The sequence below is a fragment of the Pieris rapae genome, chromosome 18, assembly GCF_905147795.1.
Source record: "Pieris rapae chromosome 18, ilPieRapa1.1, whole genome shotgun sequence".
Classification (NCBI taxonomy): Eukaryota; Metazoa; Arthropoda; class Insecta; order Lepidoptera; family Pieridae; genus Pieris; species Pieris rapae.
This window is the reverse complement of record NC_059526.1, coordinates 4,530,659-4,550,034: the sequence shown is the minus strand read 5'-3', so window position 1 is coordinate 4,550,034 and position 19,376 is coordinate 4,530,659. Positions and strand designations below refer to the sequence as shown.

General features: G+C 31.4%; 1 protein-coding gene across 2 annotated transcripts in view; it reads left to right on the top strand.

Annotated features, from left to right (window-relative positions):
- Positions 1–372: 372 nt before the first annotated feature.
- LOC110997359 overlaps positions 373–19,376 on the top strand; it is a 69,679-nt gene continuing 50,675 nt past the window's right edge. For both annotated transcript variants that reach the window (XM_022265494.2, XM_022265493.2), the window contains exon 1: positions 373–506. The gene's annotated coding sequence lies outside the window, so the exon portion shown is untranslated. The remainder of the gene's footprint in view (positions 507–19,376) is intronic.

The following is a 19,376-nucleotide window of genomic DNA, read 5'->3' as shown; positions in this document are numbered from 1 at the left end:
ACCTAGCGTATTGTTGTATGTATACCTTTTGATATTAAGGTAAGTGTAACACACAAACGAGTATTTAAATTGAATTGAATCATAACTGCAGTGAACGTGTACACAAATTTACGGAAAACAGGAAATAATTACCGCAACGTATTTCTATTCAAAGAGTATATAATTAGTGCACGCTTTAATTAAGCACGTTTCTATCACAAGTTTCTTTAAAACGTTAATGCTCAACTAATTTATCCTGGCGGCATCCGTTTTTCTTTCTGTTCTTACAGCGCATACTTTATTTCTATTTGCTTGTAGTGAGGTGAGCGGCGCGGGGCGGGGAATCAGGACACGCGCGGTAGGGACGCCCCAGCCAGTCTCGGCTGCCTGCATCTAGGGCGCGCTTGTCCCTGACCGTTGAATTTATTTGTGACATACCCTATCTGTGACGTGAAGTGTAAGTTTGACAACCCTAACGGTTAAAGTGACTTGTGTTTGTGCCCATTGGAATTTTAGTGTTTTTATTGGTAAGTTTTTATTTTTAATGTCTATGACTTATTTATGAATAGCATAACGGTTGGCAATTGTGATGTGCTAGTGACACGGCACTATCTAAGTTCTGTTTTTTCTATTCATGTGGAAATGGTTTAACTATAATCATTAGAAATTTAAAGCGTAACAGTTCATGTTTTAATTGAAATGTTTGCATAGCAATTTCGCAAATGTGTTTAATTAAAATTAAAAAAATATAGAAATGCATTGCAGAAAAATCTTAGAGAAACAATAAATTTGAAAGCAAGAAAATTCAGTTTTCAAAAGATTTTTATCAATGCGCATTTGACGCAAGCAGGTACGAAGCAACTTGTGTAGGTAATTAGAAAATGTATAGATTTTAATAAAAAGTCTATGAAAATTGGTACTCTAAATCTCAGATTTACTTAAGTACTTTCCCTTTAATGAAAAACGCGTTGATTTATTTGTAATTTAAAAAAATCAATATCACTTCTAATTTCTAGGATCCGTAGACATTTTATGAAATTACAAAAAATCATGTAATTTGAATAAATTTAATTTCAGCAGAGGCGTTGTTAAAATGCTTTTAATATATACTTATATAATGGTGTGGATTAGGTAGTTCCTTATACGTAAGCCTATTTTCAGGGAGGTCTTCACCCTTGATCATATTATGGAAAGCGGTTCTTGCATGACCTCAAAAAGGTCATTCAAAGCCTAAAGGAAGTGATATCCGTGAAGTGCCGTAGCACAGCTTTTGAGAGCCTTCTATGAAGCCTTGGATATGGCATGCGTGCGTTATTACAAATGTTCGGCTTTTTTAATTATAATTGTGGTTACTTCAATTATTAAACATGTTACTCTCAAATAAATCATGTAAATTTCAATGACAATTAGATATAAATCATTAATCGACGAATGGAAAGAGAGAAAAAGGGAATAAATTTATCACAATGAAATATATTACCGTTGACATTATGGATTATAAAATATTACTAATTGTTCATCATATATAATTTGTGTTTGGGGACTTCATATTTAATAATTAATCCTACAGGTCGGAATGGAACTGCGGTCTTTTGCTAACCACGACTGTAAATCTTTCACACATAAAAACTTGGACTCATGTAATTAATTGTAAAAAAAAATAAGTAAACAAAATGAATGCAATATTTTACGATATAGAAATGTATATCGACCTTTAACTTCCTGTAATTCTGTATGTATACAAAGTTTGCTGGTATCAATCATATTATCATATTTCATTCAACAAATTCTAATTATAAATTAATTATTCACTAAAATATGTGGTTACTATTATCGTTTATATGTCAGTATATGAAGTCCGAATCAATGAACCGAATGGTATACAAATTAACTTGTATTTGCCAGAACCAGAAATAGCCTACAATTTTACTAATTTAGGCTTATTATTCTGGTTTTACACATAGCCAAATTACAGTTGTTACTAAATCAAATTAGTGTGGACTATACAACCACAGTCACCGCAGATAATTTTACGCCCCAACTGACTTCCCCAGTTTTCTGGAAACAGTTTTGGCATTTTATTACTATTGTATGTGGTATGGTCATAATGTCCGAATAGATACAAAATATTAGACAAATGTATCTTTTACTACCCCAAGTGGAGCCAGAACGTACTTAACTCGTGCTAAAGTAGTGAAAAAGAAGGCAACTTTGAAGGTGATATATCAAATTAAAAAAACGGTAAGTCATGATATAGAGTGGTACAGTGCCGACAGAAAAGCCAAGATTTGGAGGAAGTCTTTGCCAAAAAAAGGCACACAGATACTTAAAAAAACTGAGACTGAAGTATTGATTGTGGTGTTGAAAGTATCTGAAATAAAAAGCTTTTTTAATTATTAAAAAAGGTACGTTTTATTGTGATAGCCACATCATTATTTTCCGATTTTATGTATTTTTGGCTTATGTTTATTGTAGTCTAATCTAATGAAGGCATTAAATTGTTGTAGCATTATATGAAGAAACATTATCCTACTTTTTCACTCTTTATTGTAACCATAAATTATATATTTAGTAGCGTTTTAAATTCTTTGATTCCAATTTAAAATTGAAAGTCATTTATTCATATAGGTAACAAAATGTTTTTGATTGTTTTAAAAACACAACAATTATGAACGTCAAAAAATAAATATATCTGAAATTCTTTTAATTTTACATTTACTGCCAGTTCGCAAATCAAGTGCGTAGAACGGAATAGAAGACCTGGCTATAAACTCTCCGACACTCTTTTTAAACACCAAGTTTTTTGTTTTACTGAATGTTTGTATGGATCTGTAACCATTGCACGTTCCAAATGACATCTAATCGTTATTAAAACGAATAAACGTAATATAAATTTGTGTCAACTATACAACAACTCTAGCTATTTATAAAATAAATATTAAACTTTATTCAAAACAAATAACATAATACATAAAAATATACCTAATAACTAACCTTAAAATTTATTTATTAAAAAATATTATTAGTAGGAGTCCCTTTAGGCAAGTTTCCGAAGATAATGGTAGCGTTCCTGCTTTGAATAGCTAAAAATAATAAATAAATATTTTTTTTATAAATAGATACGCACGTTAGTCAGCTCTTCGATCGTGAACACCTGAATAATTCAGCAGACCCAGAGATCCGGGCAGGTATTGATTTGTTCGAAATAGTTGTAACGAGATCTAATTTGTTTCTTTTTTATATATTGAACAGTTTGAAGTAAAATTTTTACTGAATTCTGAACATTTGTATATTGAAAATCAACCCTTTTAGCTCTGGGCCATTTCAGCAACTGAGTGGGTTTTAATATTCACTCAGAAATACCTACTGCGTGTCACAAATATTGTTAGTGATTAGTCAAGTCAGGGTTTACTCGTAAACTTTTATTTTATTTAGTCATTATTAACCTACTCTACTACCAATTCTACAAATAGCAATGTCTTAAAAAATTTGGTGTTATATAAATTATTACTACGTTGTCATAAAAATAATACAAAAATTAAATGACTCTTATAAAAACTTTATATTATTATTACTTTAATTTAGTCTAAACTAACTCCAACAACTGATGCGTTGTTGGAGTAGAGTACTTGGCGAAGAATAAGTAGAAGTATGACGACCTGACCGGCAACCTCCAGTGGTGGAGAGGCACTACAAGAAGAGAAAGAGACAATCTCCTCTTTGAGTAAAACAGATCGTGGTCAATCATGACTTTATTTTGCCTATTTAAAATTAAGATCACATATCAACATGTTTACTGCCAGTTCTCATATCGAGGGCGTGCCCCTGCTACTCACTTGTTAAAATTAATTATTGTAATTAAATATAAAAAAACGTGTGTGTACACTCGTTAGAAGTCATGCTTCTTTGGAGTAACAAGATAAAAAGCTTATAAAAAATATACTTTTTAAAAACGGAAATAACAATAGAAAAAAGGTATTTAATACATTGAAAGTTTTATTAACGCATGATCTAGTTAAATAAAGATTTTTCAAATGTCACAAAAAAAAATATTGACTAATGCCAACTTCAGGGTGTCGGATTTTTGTGACGATGCGCACGCATCGTAAAAATTTACTCTCATTATTTTGACCCTAACGTGCCAAAAGTAGTAAAACTGCAATAACTTAAGTCTTGTAGCAAACATAAATCGTTCAAATCTGAATTACTTTTACGTCTTATAAATGTTTGTTTAACGAGAACACATAATCTCATCTTTATCGGATCTCGTATCCTGCCCAATTGTCATTATTTAATTTTTTATACTTTCACTTTAAGCTCGGGTACTTACGCGTAGGCATATATTACAATTACATTATGTTGTATTGCAATTACATTAGTAATGTACGAGATAATATTGCACACAGGTTTTAACGAAGCCTTAGTAAAATATAGCGATATATAATCCGAAACGGACCTAGTAGGGACGTGAACGCAAAAATCATGAACGTTGTTTTAAAATTCGAATTTTAAAAGCAATGTTTGGCTTTAGTACTAAAAATAGAAATACCTGTTCTACATACGGGATTTACCGCGTATTCCCCAAATCCTAATAACTTATATGAAGCATTGGAATTCTGATTTTTTAAATAACAATTCTCTTTTATTCCACTTATTATTTTAGTCCCTACTGGAGGTTGTAGGTTCCTGGACTCGATGTCCGGTGAAACAGACAGAAAAAAATATATTTTGTAAATAAGGTACAATAAAATTAAAGTCGGTAGTTTCTAGGGTTGTACTTCTCAAAGGCGTATTCATGTAGGTACATAACTCTAAACTACTACATAAAAACTGAATCACTCATATTCACTTTTAATTTTTATAATAGTGTTAGTTTTTATGATCATCTATCCAAAAAAAAACAATAAGTAATTATTATTTAATTATCTTAATTAGTGGCGTAAAGCGTCACACACTTTAGAGTGGCGCCCTTAGCAACGATAATACAACCAATAATTGCAAAACTGTCGATTAGTACGATACAGTCTGCCTAATAAATTTATTGCAGAAAATAAAACAATACGATGCAAATATTTCTGAAACACAGAAATGGTCTATAGATGTAGATCTTCCAAGACCTCACAAAGCCTTACAATGAGATAAGACAAACACAATTTTCCGATCGCAATCTGTTCTCTCTCAATATTTATTTTATTGCCGTAATCAATCACTTTTGTTCTTGCCGACTGAATAGATGTTTTGAATAAATTAAATGTATTTTCATAGTGAATAGCGAATATTATTGTAATAAAGGCCCTTTAAATTCGAACGATATACTTACTATATTAATGTCAAAGGATTGGTTGAAAGATTAAATTTGCTGGGATTCTTTGACATACAAATGTGTACATACACTATTAATATTTATGTAACGATAAATAAAATATAATGTAATCAGCATTAAAATATAAAACATATATTGTATGTAACATGTTTTTTTGCTCGTTATTTCATAAGATATAAAACAATTTCGATTATTTTAATAATTTTGATTAATTTTACGAGTTTTACCAGTTTTTGTGTGACATTTGTAACGTGTTAACTAATATTATTATACTTATATTATTATTAATAATAACCTTGACCTTTAAACACGTTAATAAAATTTCTATAATAATTATAACTCTATAATAGTGTTCTGGACGCCAGAGAGGTGAGAATAAAACAAAAATTAAAATCATAATCTCTATCCTATAATCACAAAGTGAATATAATAATGATTTGTAAAAAATCATATAAATTAAACTATGGCGTGCTTCGATTAATTCTGATTGGCCAACAGCATACCTTGTTAAATGATAGCAGGGAGATACGATTCGTTTGATCAATTACTAACTAAATGCGTCATCGTTTTGTCTTGTTTTTAATTCGCACAGACTGGTCTCTGGGAGGGAAAAAAGGGGTTGCTTTTTAGAAATCATATCACTATTTAATTAAACTCAAGACAAATAACATAAAAAAATATATATTTTCACGAACAAGTTTTATAGACGGTTATCAGTAATGCACGCCGAGCCATGTTGGCCACCGTGCGACAATCGATCCCGGTTTCGTAAATTCGGACTCTGGTTTTAAATATTACGGCGTGTGTCAGTCACAAAAGGAAGTGGTGACTGAATTCAGAAGCGCAGAGCTTAAATATGTAAGTTTTAGTAATAATATATCTAATAAATTGTGTTTGACGACAACAGTGATTGATCAGTGTCATTGATCATTGATCACGGAAACAAAACACAATTCAAGTTATATTTCGTAGGAGACTCAAAACTATTATATTCACTTTCATATCTATTTTATTTAATTATACTAAACATAAATTTTCCCATGAACCCTCGGTACTTAACGAATGTCACGAATTTTATTAACGTAATGTTCACTAATTTAATTTTTTCCGCTGTCCTTTAAAAACAAACGACTCATGAAATTTCCATTAGTGAATAATTAACAATTTTTATTAAGACTTATTCATTCAGACTCATAATTCCTAATGTTTTATAAAACGCGTTTAGATGTAAAATAACTATATAAGTATTTAAAAATTATTTTCTAACAAATTTTTCGCAATTCTAGCAATGAAATAGTAAGGAACCTACGTTCTCTGGCAAACATAATTGTATGTATAAGCTTAATTATTAAATAATAAATATAAACTTCTTATAGGTACAAAAGATTCGTTAAAAATGTCGCGCTATGTACAGCGACGGGGTCGCTGTAAAATCATAATAATTTGTACACAGTTGAAATTGATTTTTGTTTAGTTTCTTAAGTTTATTTTTTTACTAGTGTTTATTTTTTTATTTTGTCAAATAGTTTTTTGTTTGATGTTGGATCTCTACGTGTATGTCATGTTTGCCTATAAGTGTTTGTCACATTTAAAATTGTATTTAGTGATTTTCTTTTTTTAGCAATGTAACAGTATGCCAAGCGTTGGCAAGCTTTTTTATCAATAAAAAATAAAATAAAATACACAGTTGTTAAATTTTTCGTGGGTCGCGACATAAACCACCTTCAGTACCGATGGTACGTTCTATAGGAGTCGACTAAGACGTTCTTTAGGAACCTCTTTGTAAAATTTGGTTGCAATAAATGGGAATAAAATTTTAAGTAACTGAAAACTGCAGCAATAATGTATATTCGAAGGACGACAAAATACAGGCATTAAAGTGTTCGTGTCGCATTCGCGTGATTTTTGTCAAGGAACCCTAATTACAGTTTCAACTTGCTATTCCAACAATTACTATCAATTTTCTATGTTAATTCTATCATTCAAAACTATGCTATGTTATAATTGTATATATATATATTCATTTATTATTATCAATACGTTAAAATTAATAATAAATGTTATCCTAATACAGATTTACTACCAATTCTGGTTGAAACTGTATTTTTTATTTATTTTATTATTATTAATTGCTTAAGATGTCATGTGCAACATGGTGTAATGGTTGCAGCTCCTTACAATCGTTGTTAAAACAAAAGCTTGGCGATTGAAAAGAGTCGGTCTACACCCTTGATTTGAGAACTGAAACATTCATTTACATTTCTGTTTTTGACGTTTGTAAGTGTACATTGTATAACGTATATGAATAAATGAATTTGAACATGAAACCAGAGTTTAATTCACTTATAATATATATTCTATTTAATATGCCTTTTATAACCATTGGGTACAATTAAGTCATACATGTTTGTAACATCAAATTAGCGGGTTAGGTAAAAGTTAAGTAGTTAAATTCGCGTTTCTATTGTTTACCTCTTTGGAAAGGAGTGTCATTAGCATCAGCCTTGTGGGCATAGAGCTGTGTAAATGTCAGTGGTTTAATAATAGCACACACAGTATATAGAAAAATGTGAGTGGAACAAAATAATTAACTAGCTCAACATTACTATAAACGATACTATAATGATATCAAATATTTTCTTTCTTCACACTGGCAGTGTTGACCTTGTGGTTTCGGCGTTTAACGCTCAGAGGTCCTAGAGACTTCGGCTGTGCATCTTACTTTCTTTCTATTTAGGCATCTAACACTCGCACGTATGGCGAAGGAAAACGTTCTAAGTAAAGCGGCATGTCTCAGATTCGATCAGACATGTGTAAGAGGGCTTAGATGAGTGTCCATGGGCTGCGGCAGCTGTCTTTTGTAGCTGCTCCATAGGCTCATAAGTGGTTGTTGTATGATTGATTCACATTTCAGGGATCGTCACTTAAATGCCATACTAGCCAGGCGTCATACTCGTGAACTTGGTGCTCCTTGTGTGGTGACTGGTCATACTTCGATTCGTGTACTACTTATCTATGAAATTAAATTTATTAAAGAAATGGATCCATTGATTATTTTTCGTAAGATGTGAATCAGTCAGCTCTCTTTCGTCTCTGTCTTTGGTATTTTCTTTACTTCGCGCGGAAAAGAAGCATAAGAAAAGAAGAATTATCATAACCCCCTGTTTTAATTAGTCAAGTTAACAGTTACCATTTCATACCGAAACATTTTTTGCTGTTACTACCATCGTCACCACGAACCTCTTGTTATTTCAGAACATTTTATCACATAATATATTACGATAATCAAAACATAATTTGGTATTGATTTTTCAAACGTACGTATTATCCCTATACTTAATACAACTTTATTTATAAAACGTGGATTTGCTTACTGTTTGATGTGTCCACTGTGGTAATATCGTTGAGCTACGTGCAGTCAGTCGTAACGAGCTCATTCTCGTATAAGACAGACAGTCTCGAGTAACAGTTAGGAACCCGTCATGCTTTTATTAAGGTTGTTATAACACTATAATTTTTTATTGACCATATTCCTTAGTAGCTCTTCATATTACCAACGATACTGTTTGTTAGAACCATTTGTACCTAATTATTACCATTTTCATGTATGTGCCAGCGATCTAGCTGAAACGACACCGCTTTGTAGTGTTTTTCGCACGTCGCAAGGAAATAATACAATTAAGAGTGGTGTGCGGACCTTAATGCAAAATAATAATACAATTATTCCCATTAATTTCATTATAGGCACACGATAGTGTATTTAAATGATAAGGCTGTGTTTTGTGTGAGAAAATATTTGCCGGAAACAGGACGGGTTTCTGCGATTAGGTTAATCGATGGGAAATAAGTAGATTTAAGGAAACATTGACAAACGACGGTCGCTTGGTTTAACTCAAATCTCACTCGTAGTATATATGAATTATTTTATTTGTTTTTAAACAAGTCAACGAAGCCTTATGAAGTATCATCTGGTTAAACACGTTTACTCGTTAAATAAGTAAGTAAATACTATAATAAGTAGCAAAGCTGGCAAACGTCATCTTGCCATATAAACCACCCCCTAATTTAGTAATCGACCACTGAGTATAGGAGAGTATTATTATCGCTATTTGAAATGGGTTTAGTTGGTAGAAGGGAAAATTTAGGATCATGTGTATATTTAATAGTATATAAATTATAAAAAAAAATTATTGTCTTTGACTAAAACAATTGGGTTACAACAAATAGTTAACGACCTATTCTCAGAATTATGAATATACACAAAAATGATATACAAAACGGTAAGGTTGTGTCAAATGAGATTGGTTTGGTTAAAAATAGTGTAAAACAGGAATTTCATACACGTAGATAAATTGCTAGGTTATCATAAATAATATTTTAATATAATAGAATTTCTCTATTATCTTCTTCTTTCCAGAAACTAAAAATAAATACTTTTGTAAACAGTTACATAGCTGTTATAAACTCAGAGTATGGGCCAAGTATACCAATGTCACAATGAGACATATTTTTGTCATTCTTATAGATAATGTTTTATCGCCAAGTAGGCTTCTCATCTCGACACGTCCGTTTTTCATTTCCATGTTTTAATTAAATATAACAAATTGTTCAATATCTCATACTAAACTAGCAGACGAGAGATATCTTGAATAACCAGCAGAACATGTGAACATGAACATCTGACACTCGAGCCATTCACATCACTCACAAGTGTCAAGTGCACAATAAATGAATAAAGTTTTGATACAGGCTAGGCTGAAACTGGTCTGACATTTCAATATGTGTATACAATACATTTCACATAGCTCTTGTATTTCTGTAGTCAAAAACTGCCGACAGCGTCTGCATATATTTAGTATTCGTCGAACTATATTTAAGAGTATTAAATGTTCTACTTACAGACTTATTTCAAGAATTTAGCAACTACGGAGTAATTGTACCTTCTTGACTTATAACTCCCACACAATGAAATTTATCTTTACAGTTTAATAAATATTTCGAATATAAATATTTTTTTGAAGTAGATAAGTTGTAAATTTAATATTTTGTAATTTAGTTTTTAATTAGCAAGAAAATTGACAATGTTTAACATACCCATACACGTACCTTCGTACGTTAATAATATAACTATTTACTAAAGATCTTGTATATTTGTTATTTTTATGTCATTAGCAATATTTACACATCCCCTTAAACTTAAAATAAAATAAAATACGTTTATTTTTAAACGTAAGATCATCAAGGTATCACTTATTCCATGTCATAAAATTCGAAGCTGTAGGCATCCCTACTCATCGGCAAAGAAGGCAGAGGGTGTAGGCCGAGAGAAAAAGCCGGCGTAAAAAACTCTTAGAACGTATATATGAGTTTGTTCTCAAAATTTGTAACTACAATAATTGAAATTACCTTATGATATCACCATCAACACATACCTAAACAAACAATGCATTGTAATGAACCTGAAATTGTTTAATAATTTTAAATTTAACATAATTTTAATATAAACAACAAAAACCTTAAACCCGTACTTTCAAAAAAATCTACTTCATATTCCCAAGGCATCCAAATATCAATAGTCTCATTTATCACTTGGAAAGAAACTCGTAAAAGAACGTAAGCTCAGAGATCCTGTGAAAATAAAACGTTGATGAACGGCGACAGTCGTGGCATTGTACTGACACTGAAGATTTGTTACCTCATACAAGAAGCTTCATTTTACTTTGCTATATTCTTATGATACATAATACGTTAACATAGTGGTTAAATTTTTCGGACGGAAAAAAAAACCTAACATACGGTTCGAATCTATGGCATAAATTCCGAATACAAAAAAGCCTAACGTCTACGCTAGGATCACGGAAAACCTAATCAGAATTCCCGATCAAGAAACCTAATGATGAAACCGTACGTATGTTGCCAGCCTAAGACTAACGACTAATACTTGCTCGCTCAAAAATGATAGTAAAACCTGTAAAAGGTAAATTGATGCCTATATGTGTGTACATTTTTGTAATTAATAAAATCTGACATTATTCATATATATTAGGCAGACGATAACCACAAAATATTGTTTAATATTTTCGTGATCTTTCTTAATTTTTTGGCAATAAAGTGCATTCGCAAAATATACTGTATGTTTTGATATTCGTAACCTTTACAATGTGAAAACGTTTATAATACTGTATATTATTTAAATCGTTTTCAATAGGTAGTCTCGACGACGAATATATTTTTTCAGTATTTACAATTTTCTTTACCTATATCTCGATATATTGCGATACTTATGCGTTGAGCCAGGCAAGCACTAGCTGTGGGGTCACCGGTAATAAATAAAATACAATAGAGAGAAAAAAATATAGTATTGTGCACAAATAAGAATATAAATCTTGTAATAGAGAATACACGAAAATACAATAAAAAATTGCTTACCCACAATACAGCATACAATAGCTTACAAAGTATCTGACACGTACAAAATGCGCTCTTTGCCTCACACGACCCTTGGGTGCCATTACTTTGCAATACCTGTTCTACGAAGACATCAAATAAAACTTTATTTACAGCTTTCTGCAGCGTTATGTTAACCTGGTACTTGTACATTACAAATACATTAATAAATACATAAAAATGTGTGTACTATTTTTATTTGACAAATTTTATTATTAACAAATTAGTTACTCATAAACTACGTCCTTGCGTTAGCGCATTAAATAAATGTTTTACATTAGTGTAATTAAATTAAAAGTGATTGAGCTTTCTTTAAAGACGGGGGTAGGTCAGTTTCAATTATAAGATATATTTCTTTTTACTCTTTAAATTCAGAACGTTTATTTATTTATTAGCCTTTATTGCTGACACCCAGTATAATGTACTAACACTTATTTAAGTTACATAAAAAACTTAATTCTAATACATTAATAAAACTTAACACTAATACGTGCTGTATTTAACCCGTTTTGGGTAATCAACGTGTCCTGTGACACATAGGTCTCTTTCAGCTGCTTGCATTCTTTACTAATGTTAGCTCTTCTTGTCCAAGTTGTGCTTACTATTCTTTTTATATCGTCTGCCCATCTATCGCTCTGTCTTACTCTTTTCCATCGTGTGGTTTTAATTTTAAATATTTAGTGCCCGGTCCAGCGCCATTTAAATTGCCTTATTTTCTTTACAATGTCATCTACTTCGGGCACTGATCTTATCTCTTCTGCTCTTTTTCAATGTCTCAGTGTTACAGCCACCATGCTTCTTCCCATTCCTCTTTGGCATGTTCTAAACTTTAGAAGATGTTTTTGAGATAATGCCCAAATTTCAGACTATAATGAAATTAAATATACAATTACAGAGCGGCCAAATCACAATTATATTGGAACAACATGTCAAGTTTTGTTGTATTATGCTGTTTTTCTTGATCCGAAGGCTTATATAGAAGATTTTGATATTTAATTCAAAAATAACGAGTAACAACACAACTCGTTTAATAAATCCTCGAAATACTCATTTAATTTCCGCCAAAAAAAACAACAAGCGCGTGCCCATTTTCATTAGCCAAAGCAAAGGTGGTCATTTAAAATTTCCCGTTTAAATTATACAAATTTTAACGCTCAAGTCACCAGAGCAGTGGCATGCTAAGTAGGGTAAAATTAAGCTACGTTATTTTCCCGTATTATACTATTTCTTGAACGTATAGTGGGTACTTCGTTAACGTTTTAATTTTAAAACGAGGCCAAGACCGGTTTTGTGAAATGTCTTAAAATAAAAAATTCTTGTACAGTTTCTTATTGCGCAGTAAATTAGTAATGCAGGTTATAGAAAGAATTCATCAGAATTGTGTTGCGGCTTAATCACTCACTGTAAACATCCTTACTTTTTAAATGCAACAGTAAAGCGTTTAATTATCTACATTAAAATATACTTCTTTTGGCGCGTTACTAAATTTTTTTTTTATATATCATTTTAGTTTTTTTGAATATTTTTTTAAATAGATAAAACTTACAACTTTATAAATACATTTTTTCTATTGTTAGTGTCGTTTTTTCTACAAACAATGAATACAATTTTTTTTTAGATTTTTATCTTATTACGCCAAAGAAGTATAACTTCTAAGGCGTGTACATAAGTACACATTCGGTTTTTTTGCTTATAACAAGGATAATACAGTTTCGTGTGGAGGGATGGGGGATCCCATTCTTTTGGCAAGTAATTCTTATGTACTACGTCTTTAGTTTCTGGCAGACGTCGCTCATCTCACATTTACAGCCGTACAATATATAATTCATTATTTACAAATCAAGTGAGTGTTATTTAAAGATAATTTCCATTGCCTATATTACATTTGAAGGGCAAAATTGGTTTTTAATAATTTAATTTACTTGATCAAGTCACAACACTTCTTTTATAAAGACGCATTAGAGCATGAAAAATGCGCGAAATGAATGTTAAATGCAGATAAATCGTTGCATTAAAACGTTGTTTCAGTGTTTAATGCCTAGATAAGCACATTTTACCATGTAATAGTTACATTATCGTAACATACCGCCGTGACATGGGCAAGATAGAATCTTGATGAATAAATTAGTTTGTTTTAGCCGGGAAATGCTGACGCGTTCGCTAATGTATTACGAAACTAGTAACCCCATTTTCAAAGGAATATTACTTACAACGCGACATCTGTGTAGAATTACCAGATAATGCTTGTGTTAAAACTTATTATATTGATATTTAATAATAGTTTGATTATGTAGATTTTAGAAAAAAATTTATTTTAAGGGCCTGTTTCAGAATGTCCGGATAAGTTCCAAATAAGCTATTTATTACTTATTGGTAGGATAAATTAGTGTTTTTTGCGTTTCACGACTGTCAGATAGCGCTATACGTCATGAAACACGAAGAATCTTATTTGGAACTTTTATCTTCCTAATAATTTATGTGTTGCATATTTGGTACTTTATCCATACATTGTGAAACACCAAGATATGACATTAAGGGCTTAATGCCATATCTTGGTGTCTTATTCAATAGGCATTCAAAATTCACTTATACCAGCCAAAGCAAATAGTGATGTAGTTTAGATGACAAATGTCGATAAAACGATTCTTAAAAATATAACAATTATATCCTAAAGGCAAATTTTACGAGGTTTGTATCATCGATCACTTTCAATTATATTAGGAGAAATAAACATTAGTTTGTTTATATTTTGAAGTCTTCTAACTCATCAATAAAAACTATATATTGTAATATTACATTAGACTGGTATTCAGTCTCAATTCTACATTATCTACTATTATATATGTAAAATGTATGTTGGTTTGTTAAATATGTAAAAAGGTTAGTCAACATCACTGGAGACCGAAGAGCTGCCAGCTACCTCGGACAAAGAATTAGTCTAGCTATTCTAAGGCGGAACGCTGCCAGTTTCTTCGGAACCTTGCCCAAAGGGACTCCTTTTAATAACATATTTTAGTTATTACATTTTAAGGTTAGTTATTATAGTAGAATTATCTACAATTATATTTATCTTATTGTAAATGTAAATTATTTAATATAATTAATTGTACTTTACTACTCAATTAAATGTGATGTAAAAAGTATATCGTATTTGAAACCTATTTTATAGGACATAATCACAAACCGTTTTTGACTCGGTTCCAGTTGTTTTTCCAAAATTAACTGCATCTTAAAGAAGAACAATTAAAAGTTATCTTGAAGTGCAGACTAAAGTAATATAAAGTTTGGCACGTGACAATACCTTCAGCGTTCGTTATCTCTTGAACATTAACCAGACTATATTAACTTTGCCAATCTTCCCCGTTAAATATAACCTTGCCTTGCTTCCATACGACATCTATTAGTTCTTATATATAAAAATAAAATTCGTTTATTATGGAACATGTTTCACTTATTCCACGTCATTATGTGCTATTTAAAAATGTGCTACTACATATATACAGATTGCCATCCCAAGAGAAGTCTATTTTAATTTATATATAAGTGTCAGAAACGTATGTAGTATATGTATTAAGCTGCTACAACTAAAAATATGAGAGAAATAAGAAACTAACAACCCTGCGGATAGCTAAACCCTACAGTTGTACACTAACACATTAATAGTTAAAATATATATAAGTACGGGATGACGTATGCAAGAGATCGAAGGTTACAGACGGAGCCCTACGGCCCTCAAGTATCAGTTAAAGAAATTCCGATCTTCAGGTGAATGAGGAGATGCATAACCTGGGTTTGATCTTGATCGAAGACATGTGTTACCTCATAAAAAAAAATTATATCAGAGTGCTTTAATGTGTAGTATTGCAATATTGGCGCAGCGAGAAGAAGCCAAATGTGTAAAACTGCCATTCTTCTTTCACAATGGCAAGCAAAAAAACATTTCCGTTTTGCATTAAAATTTAATTAATGTTTATTACCTTAATGAATTCCTAAATTAAGTTTAACTGAAGCAAACACTATATTATTAGACTGTTAAGCTTACTATGAACACCTATTCACACAAACAAAGATTCTTCTTGTAAGATGTCGGTAAGGTGTGCGACGTTCGTCAGCTATAAAAAATTGACAACTGTCAGCCATGTCAACGGTGGACCAATGTTCAAGTGAAATCTGAACGATATGTATAAAGGAAAACATTCGTAAAGTAGGTACTCTAATTACTAACAACTAATATTACAATTTAATAGAACACTTAACACCTCTATTTCTTTTTTTATTATTCTTTGATTCTGTGAAAAGTCATACAATGTGTCTGCACTGGAAATGGTAAGGAAAGGTGACTTTTAAAATACTTCGTACAACAGTTCCAGGCAGAGAATCAACATAAAGCGTTCAAAATAAGCTGTAAAATTTCGCTTCGCCAAAATATTTTCTACTTGAAACAAATTCAGTTACGTAACGTCTGCCTTTGAAGGAAAATAATAGGTTTATTTTGGTATGTGAATTTCGTTGGGTGCAGACAATTATGGTTCTTATTATAATATTGAATATATAACATATAAACTATGTATAAAGTTAATTTAAATTTATTGAGTGTATACGTCTTTGTATGTCGTACGTCATTTTGTGATTCCTGGATATAAAGAATTTTTAAGTCCACAAGGGGGTGTTCTAGAGTTGGTTTAAGTATTCTACCTAACTATAGGTTCAGAGTTTTCGTAAGCAACCTTTTCTGTTAGGCGTCTCAGCCAACTAGGTACTTAGGTATTGTAAACGAAACGCCGGATTTGATTACTGCTACGTCAAAACATACTTACTGTTTCAAGTTATACTAAAAACTCATGCAATTACCGTGTTTACTGTTTAATATTTTAGTTAAAGTATCAGTAAATATACCTGTGACCAAATTAAATGCGCAGCACGCGAGACGTCTGGTCAATTTTATATGAAAATCCAGTAATTCTTAAAACGAAATTATTGCATTAATTACAAATATATTTAGTATAGATATTCAGTACAACGCCTACTTTCCAATATAATTTAATTTATTACTAGAATATCCAATAATCTAAGCAGAAAATCTCGCATCACAAAGATCTTAATTCTAATTACATCTCATTTAGAAATATCACTGACGCAGAATCGATTTTATACAAACCACCGTTGACTCAGCATCTTGATACCAGTGGACCATTAAATAGCTTAGTAAATGGCGATCTAGGCTCTTGATAGTTGTGTTAAATCAGCTAAATATAAGTTACATTATTCAAACACACTGAACAAAAGAAGTTTTTCTAGAATAAATTGTATGTTCTCTAACTGACATAATTATGACACCTCGATGTCCGTATTTCCACTACTGAGCGTTTTAATGCGTATTTGCTGTTCACCACTGTGTGAAACTAGCTGCCCACTGAGGTATTTTTAAACCACTTCAACTTAGAGTCCTTCCAGAAAAGAGCTTACCAATTTGGCCAGCAACGCACTTGCGAGTCTTCTAGCAATGTGGGTGTCCGTGGGTAGCTGTAGTAGTAGATGTTCTTCAACATTAGACAAGCCTTCTAACCTCAGTTCTATTAAAAAAAATATGTATGGGCTCTCAATCTAGTATGGAACAAACACACTCGTCTTTATTAAATTTTGCCTGGGTTGCCCAAGCATCTCTTCAACATTAAGGCCTAAGAATAAAATGGTTTTAAAGAAATAAAAACTGCTATTCTTTTCTTAAAAGCTCACTACACTTGAAATAAAATGCGTCAAGTCTCGCTAAATGTTCCAGATTAGGTACACAACGTTTTAGCACGTGTCATAACACCTTAATGGAATCTGCGAACCTACTAAGAGGGGCTTAAATGAATGCTTTCATAATACGTACGTAAAAAGCCATTTGCACTGGCCTTTTGTTGAAAAAATAGCTATATTTTGTCGGTAATGCGTCATACATTTATCGTTCGAATTTTAAATATATCAAGTACTATGTAGGTTACAGTATTTCTCGAATTTTACATTTTGATGGCAGGTGGTTTTTTTCAACAACAACAACTTAACAACATGTTTGTTCAACATTTCTCTCTGTTATAAAATAAATGTTCGATAAATTAACGACTGATTCAAAGTAGTATATAATGTTTTAGTAATAGAATGTATCTATTCTGAAACTATTAATATATTTACTAAATATCTTTAGCAGGTATCTCTTAATAGGCTTAACGATTTTATTACAGTAATTTGAAGTTGAAAAATCTTTTGATCGCTTTGTTTCTTTTTTCTCGCGTGTAGTATTCTTTACCTTTTACTTGAAATTGGCATAAAGTTATTATATTATTACTCAAGTTATTACTACAAGTTATAACTATTGCCATAAGAAAAAAGTTTAAAATCTCGGTTATCTTACTCAAACGAATTCACAATAACCCAATTCAGCTACTATTTGACGACGCTTATTTTACCAAAAGCTCTATGAAAGAAGCTCCCAACTGAACACGGGAATTAAATTTCATTTCGAATATTTTTTTAAATTCCTTATAAGTAAGGTAAATGTATTTTGAATGATTCCGTATTACTGAAACTTGACATTACATTTACAAGACAGCTTAGTAGCGCTGATTAAAATCACCTAAGTTTAGCTTAGCTATTTCATTAGCCATTACGGCGTGTTATTACTCGTATCAGGCTGAAGATATAACGTAGGCAGTTTGATGGAATTTGCATTAAGCGGAAAATAATTTGTCAATCTATTTTGAAGCAGAAAACTACGTGATATTTTGCTATTGATTCCGGCCTTGCAAAGTGCAGTTTTGGCCTAGTGTTGGAGCGTCCGACTCCCATACCTTTGTGTTTTTGTTGTGGGTTGAAGCCCAGCTGTGCACTAATTGAGTGTATGTCTATGGACGTATTTAACAGTTGCTTGTACGGTGAAGGAAATCATCATTAGTAAACCGGCATGTCGGTCAAAAGTCAACGGTCTATCTCAGGCACAAAAGGCATCATCGTCTTGTCAGTACAAATTTTGTAAAATAAAAGGTATGCCTGTAATATTTTGTTTAAAAGTAAAATTACATTCAAAATATATGTTACCAGAATTTCACAGTATTATTACGCGTTAGCTTATCAGCCATCTACGATTGTCCCAAACGTATGACAACAATGAAAAGATACTTTAAACGAGTTCATTAACAACACAAAGCTAGCATTACAAAGACGCCTGTATCCCAATTACATTACTTATTCTACAAACAGAATAGCTGTTACTCTACGACTTAATGACTTCAATTAAATTTAGACGTATTCTCATGTCTACAAAGTGTCACGATATTGTTATTTAAAATTGAATAAATAACGTATAACAATGTACAATATGTGTCGGATGGCAAAAACATATTGCAATTTCTCTTGACTCTGAATTTTATCCTAAGAACTGGATAAAAAACGGTTGTCTGTAAAGTCAGTTTACGGACGATAGTTGTACGTGAACACGTCATAAGAAAATACTGATGGAATGGTTGCATTTTTCAATAGAAAATTTTAATTTTATTTGTTTGATAGATATGATGTATAGAGATGGAATAAATGGAAATGACAATTGAATTGATAAAGTTAAATTCATTGGTACTTATAAATACAATAT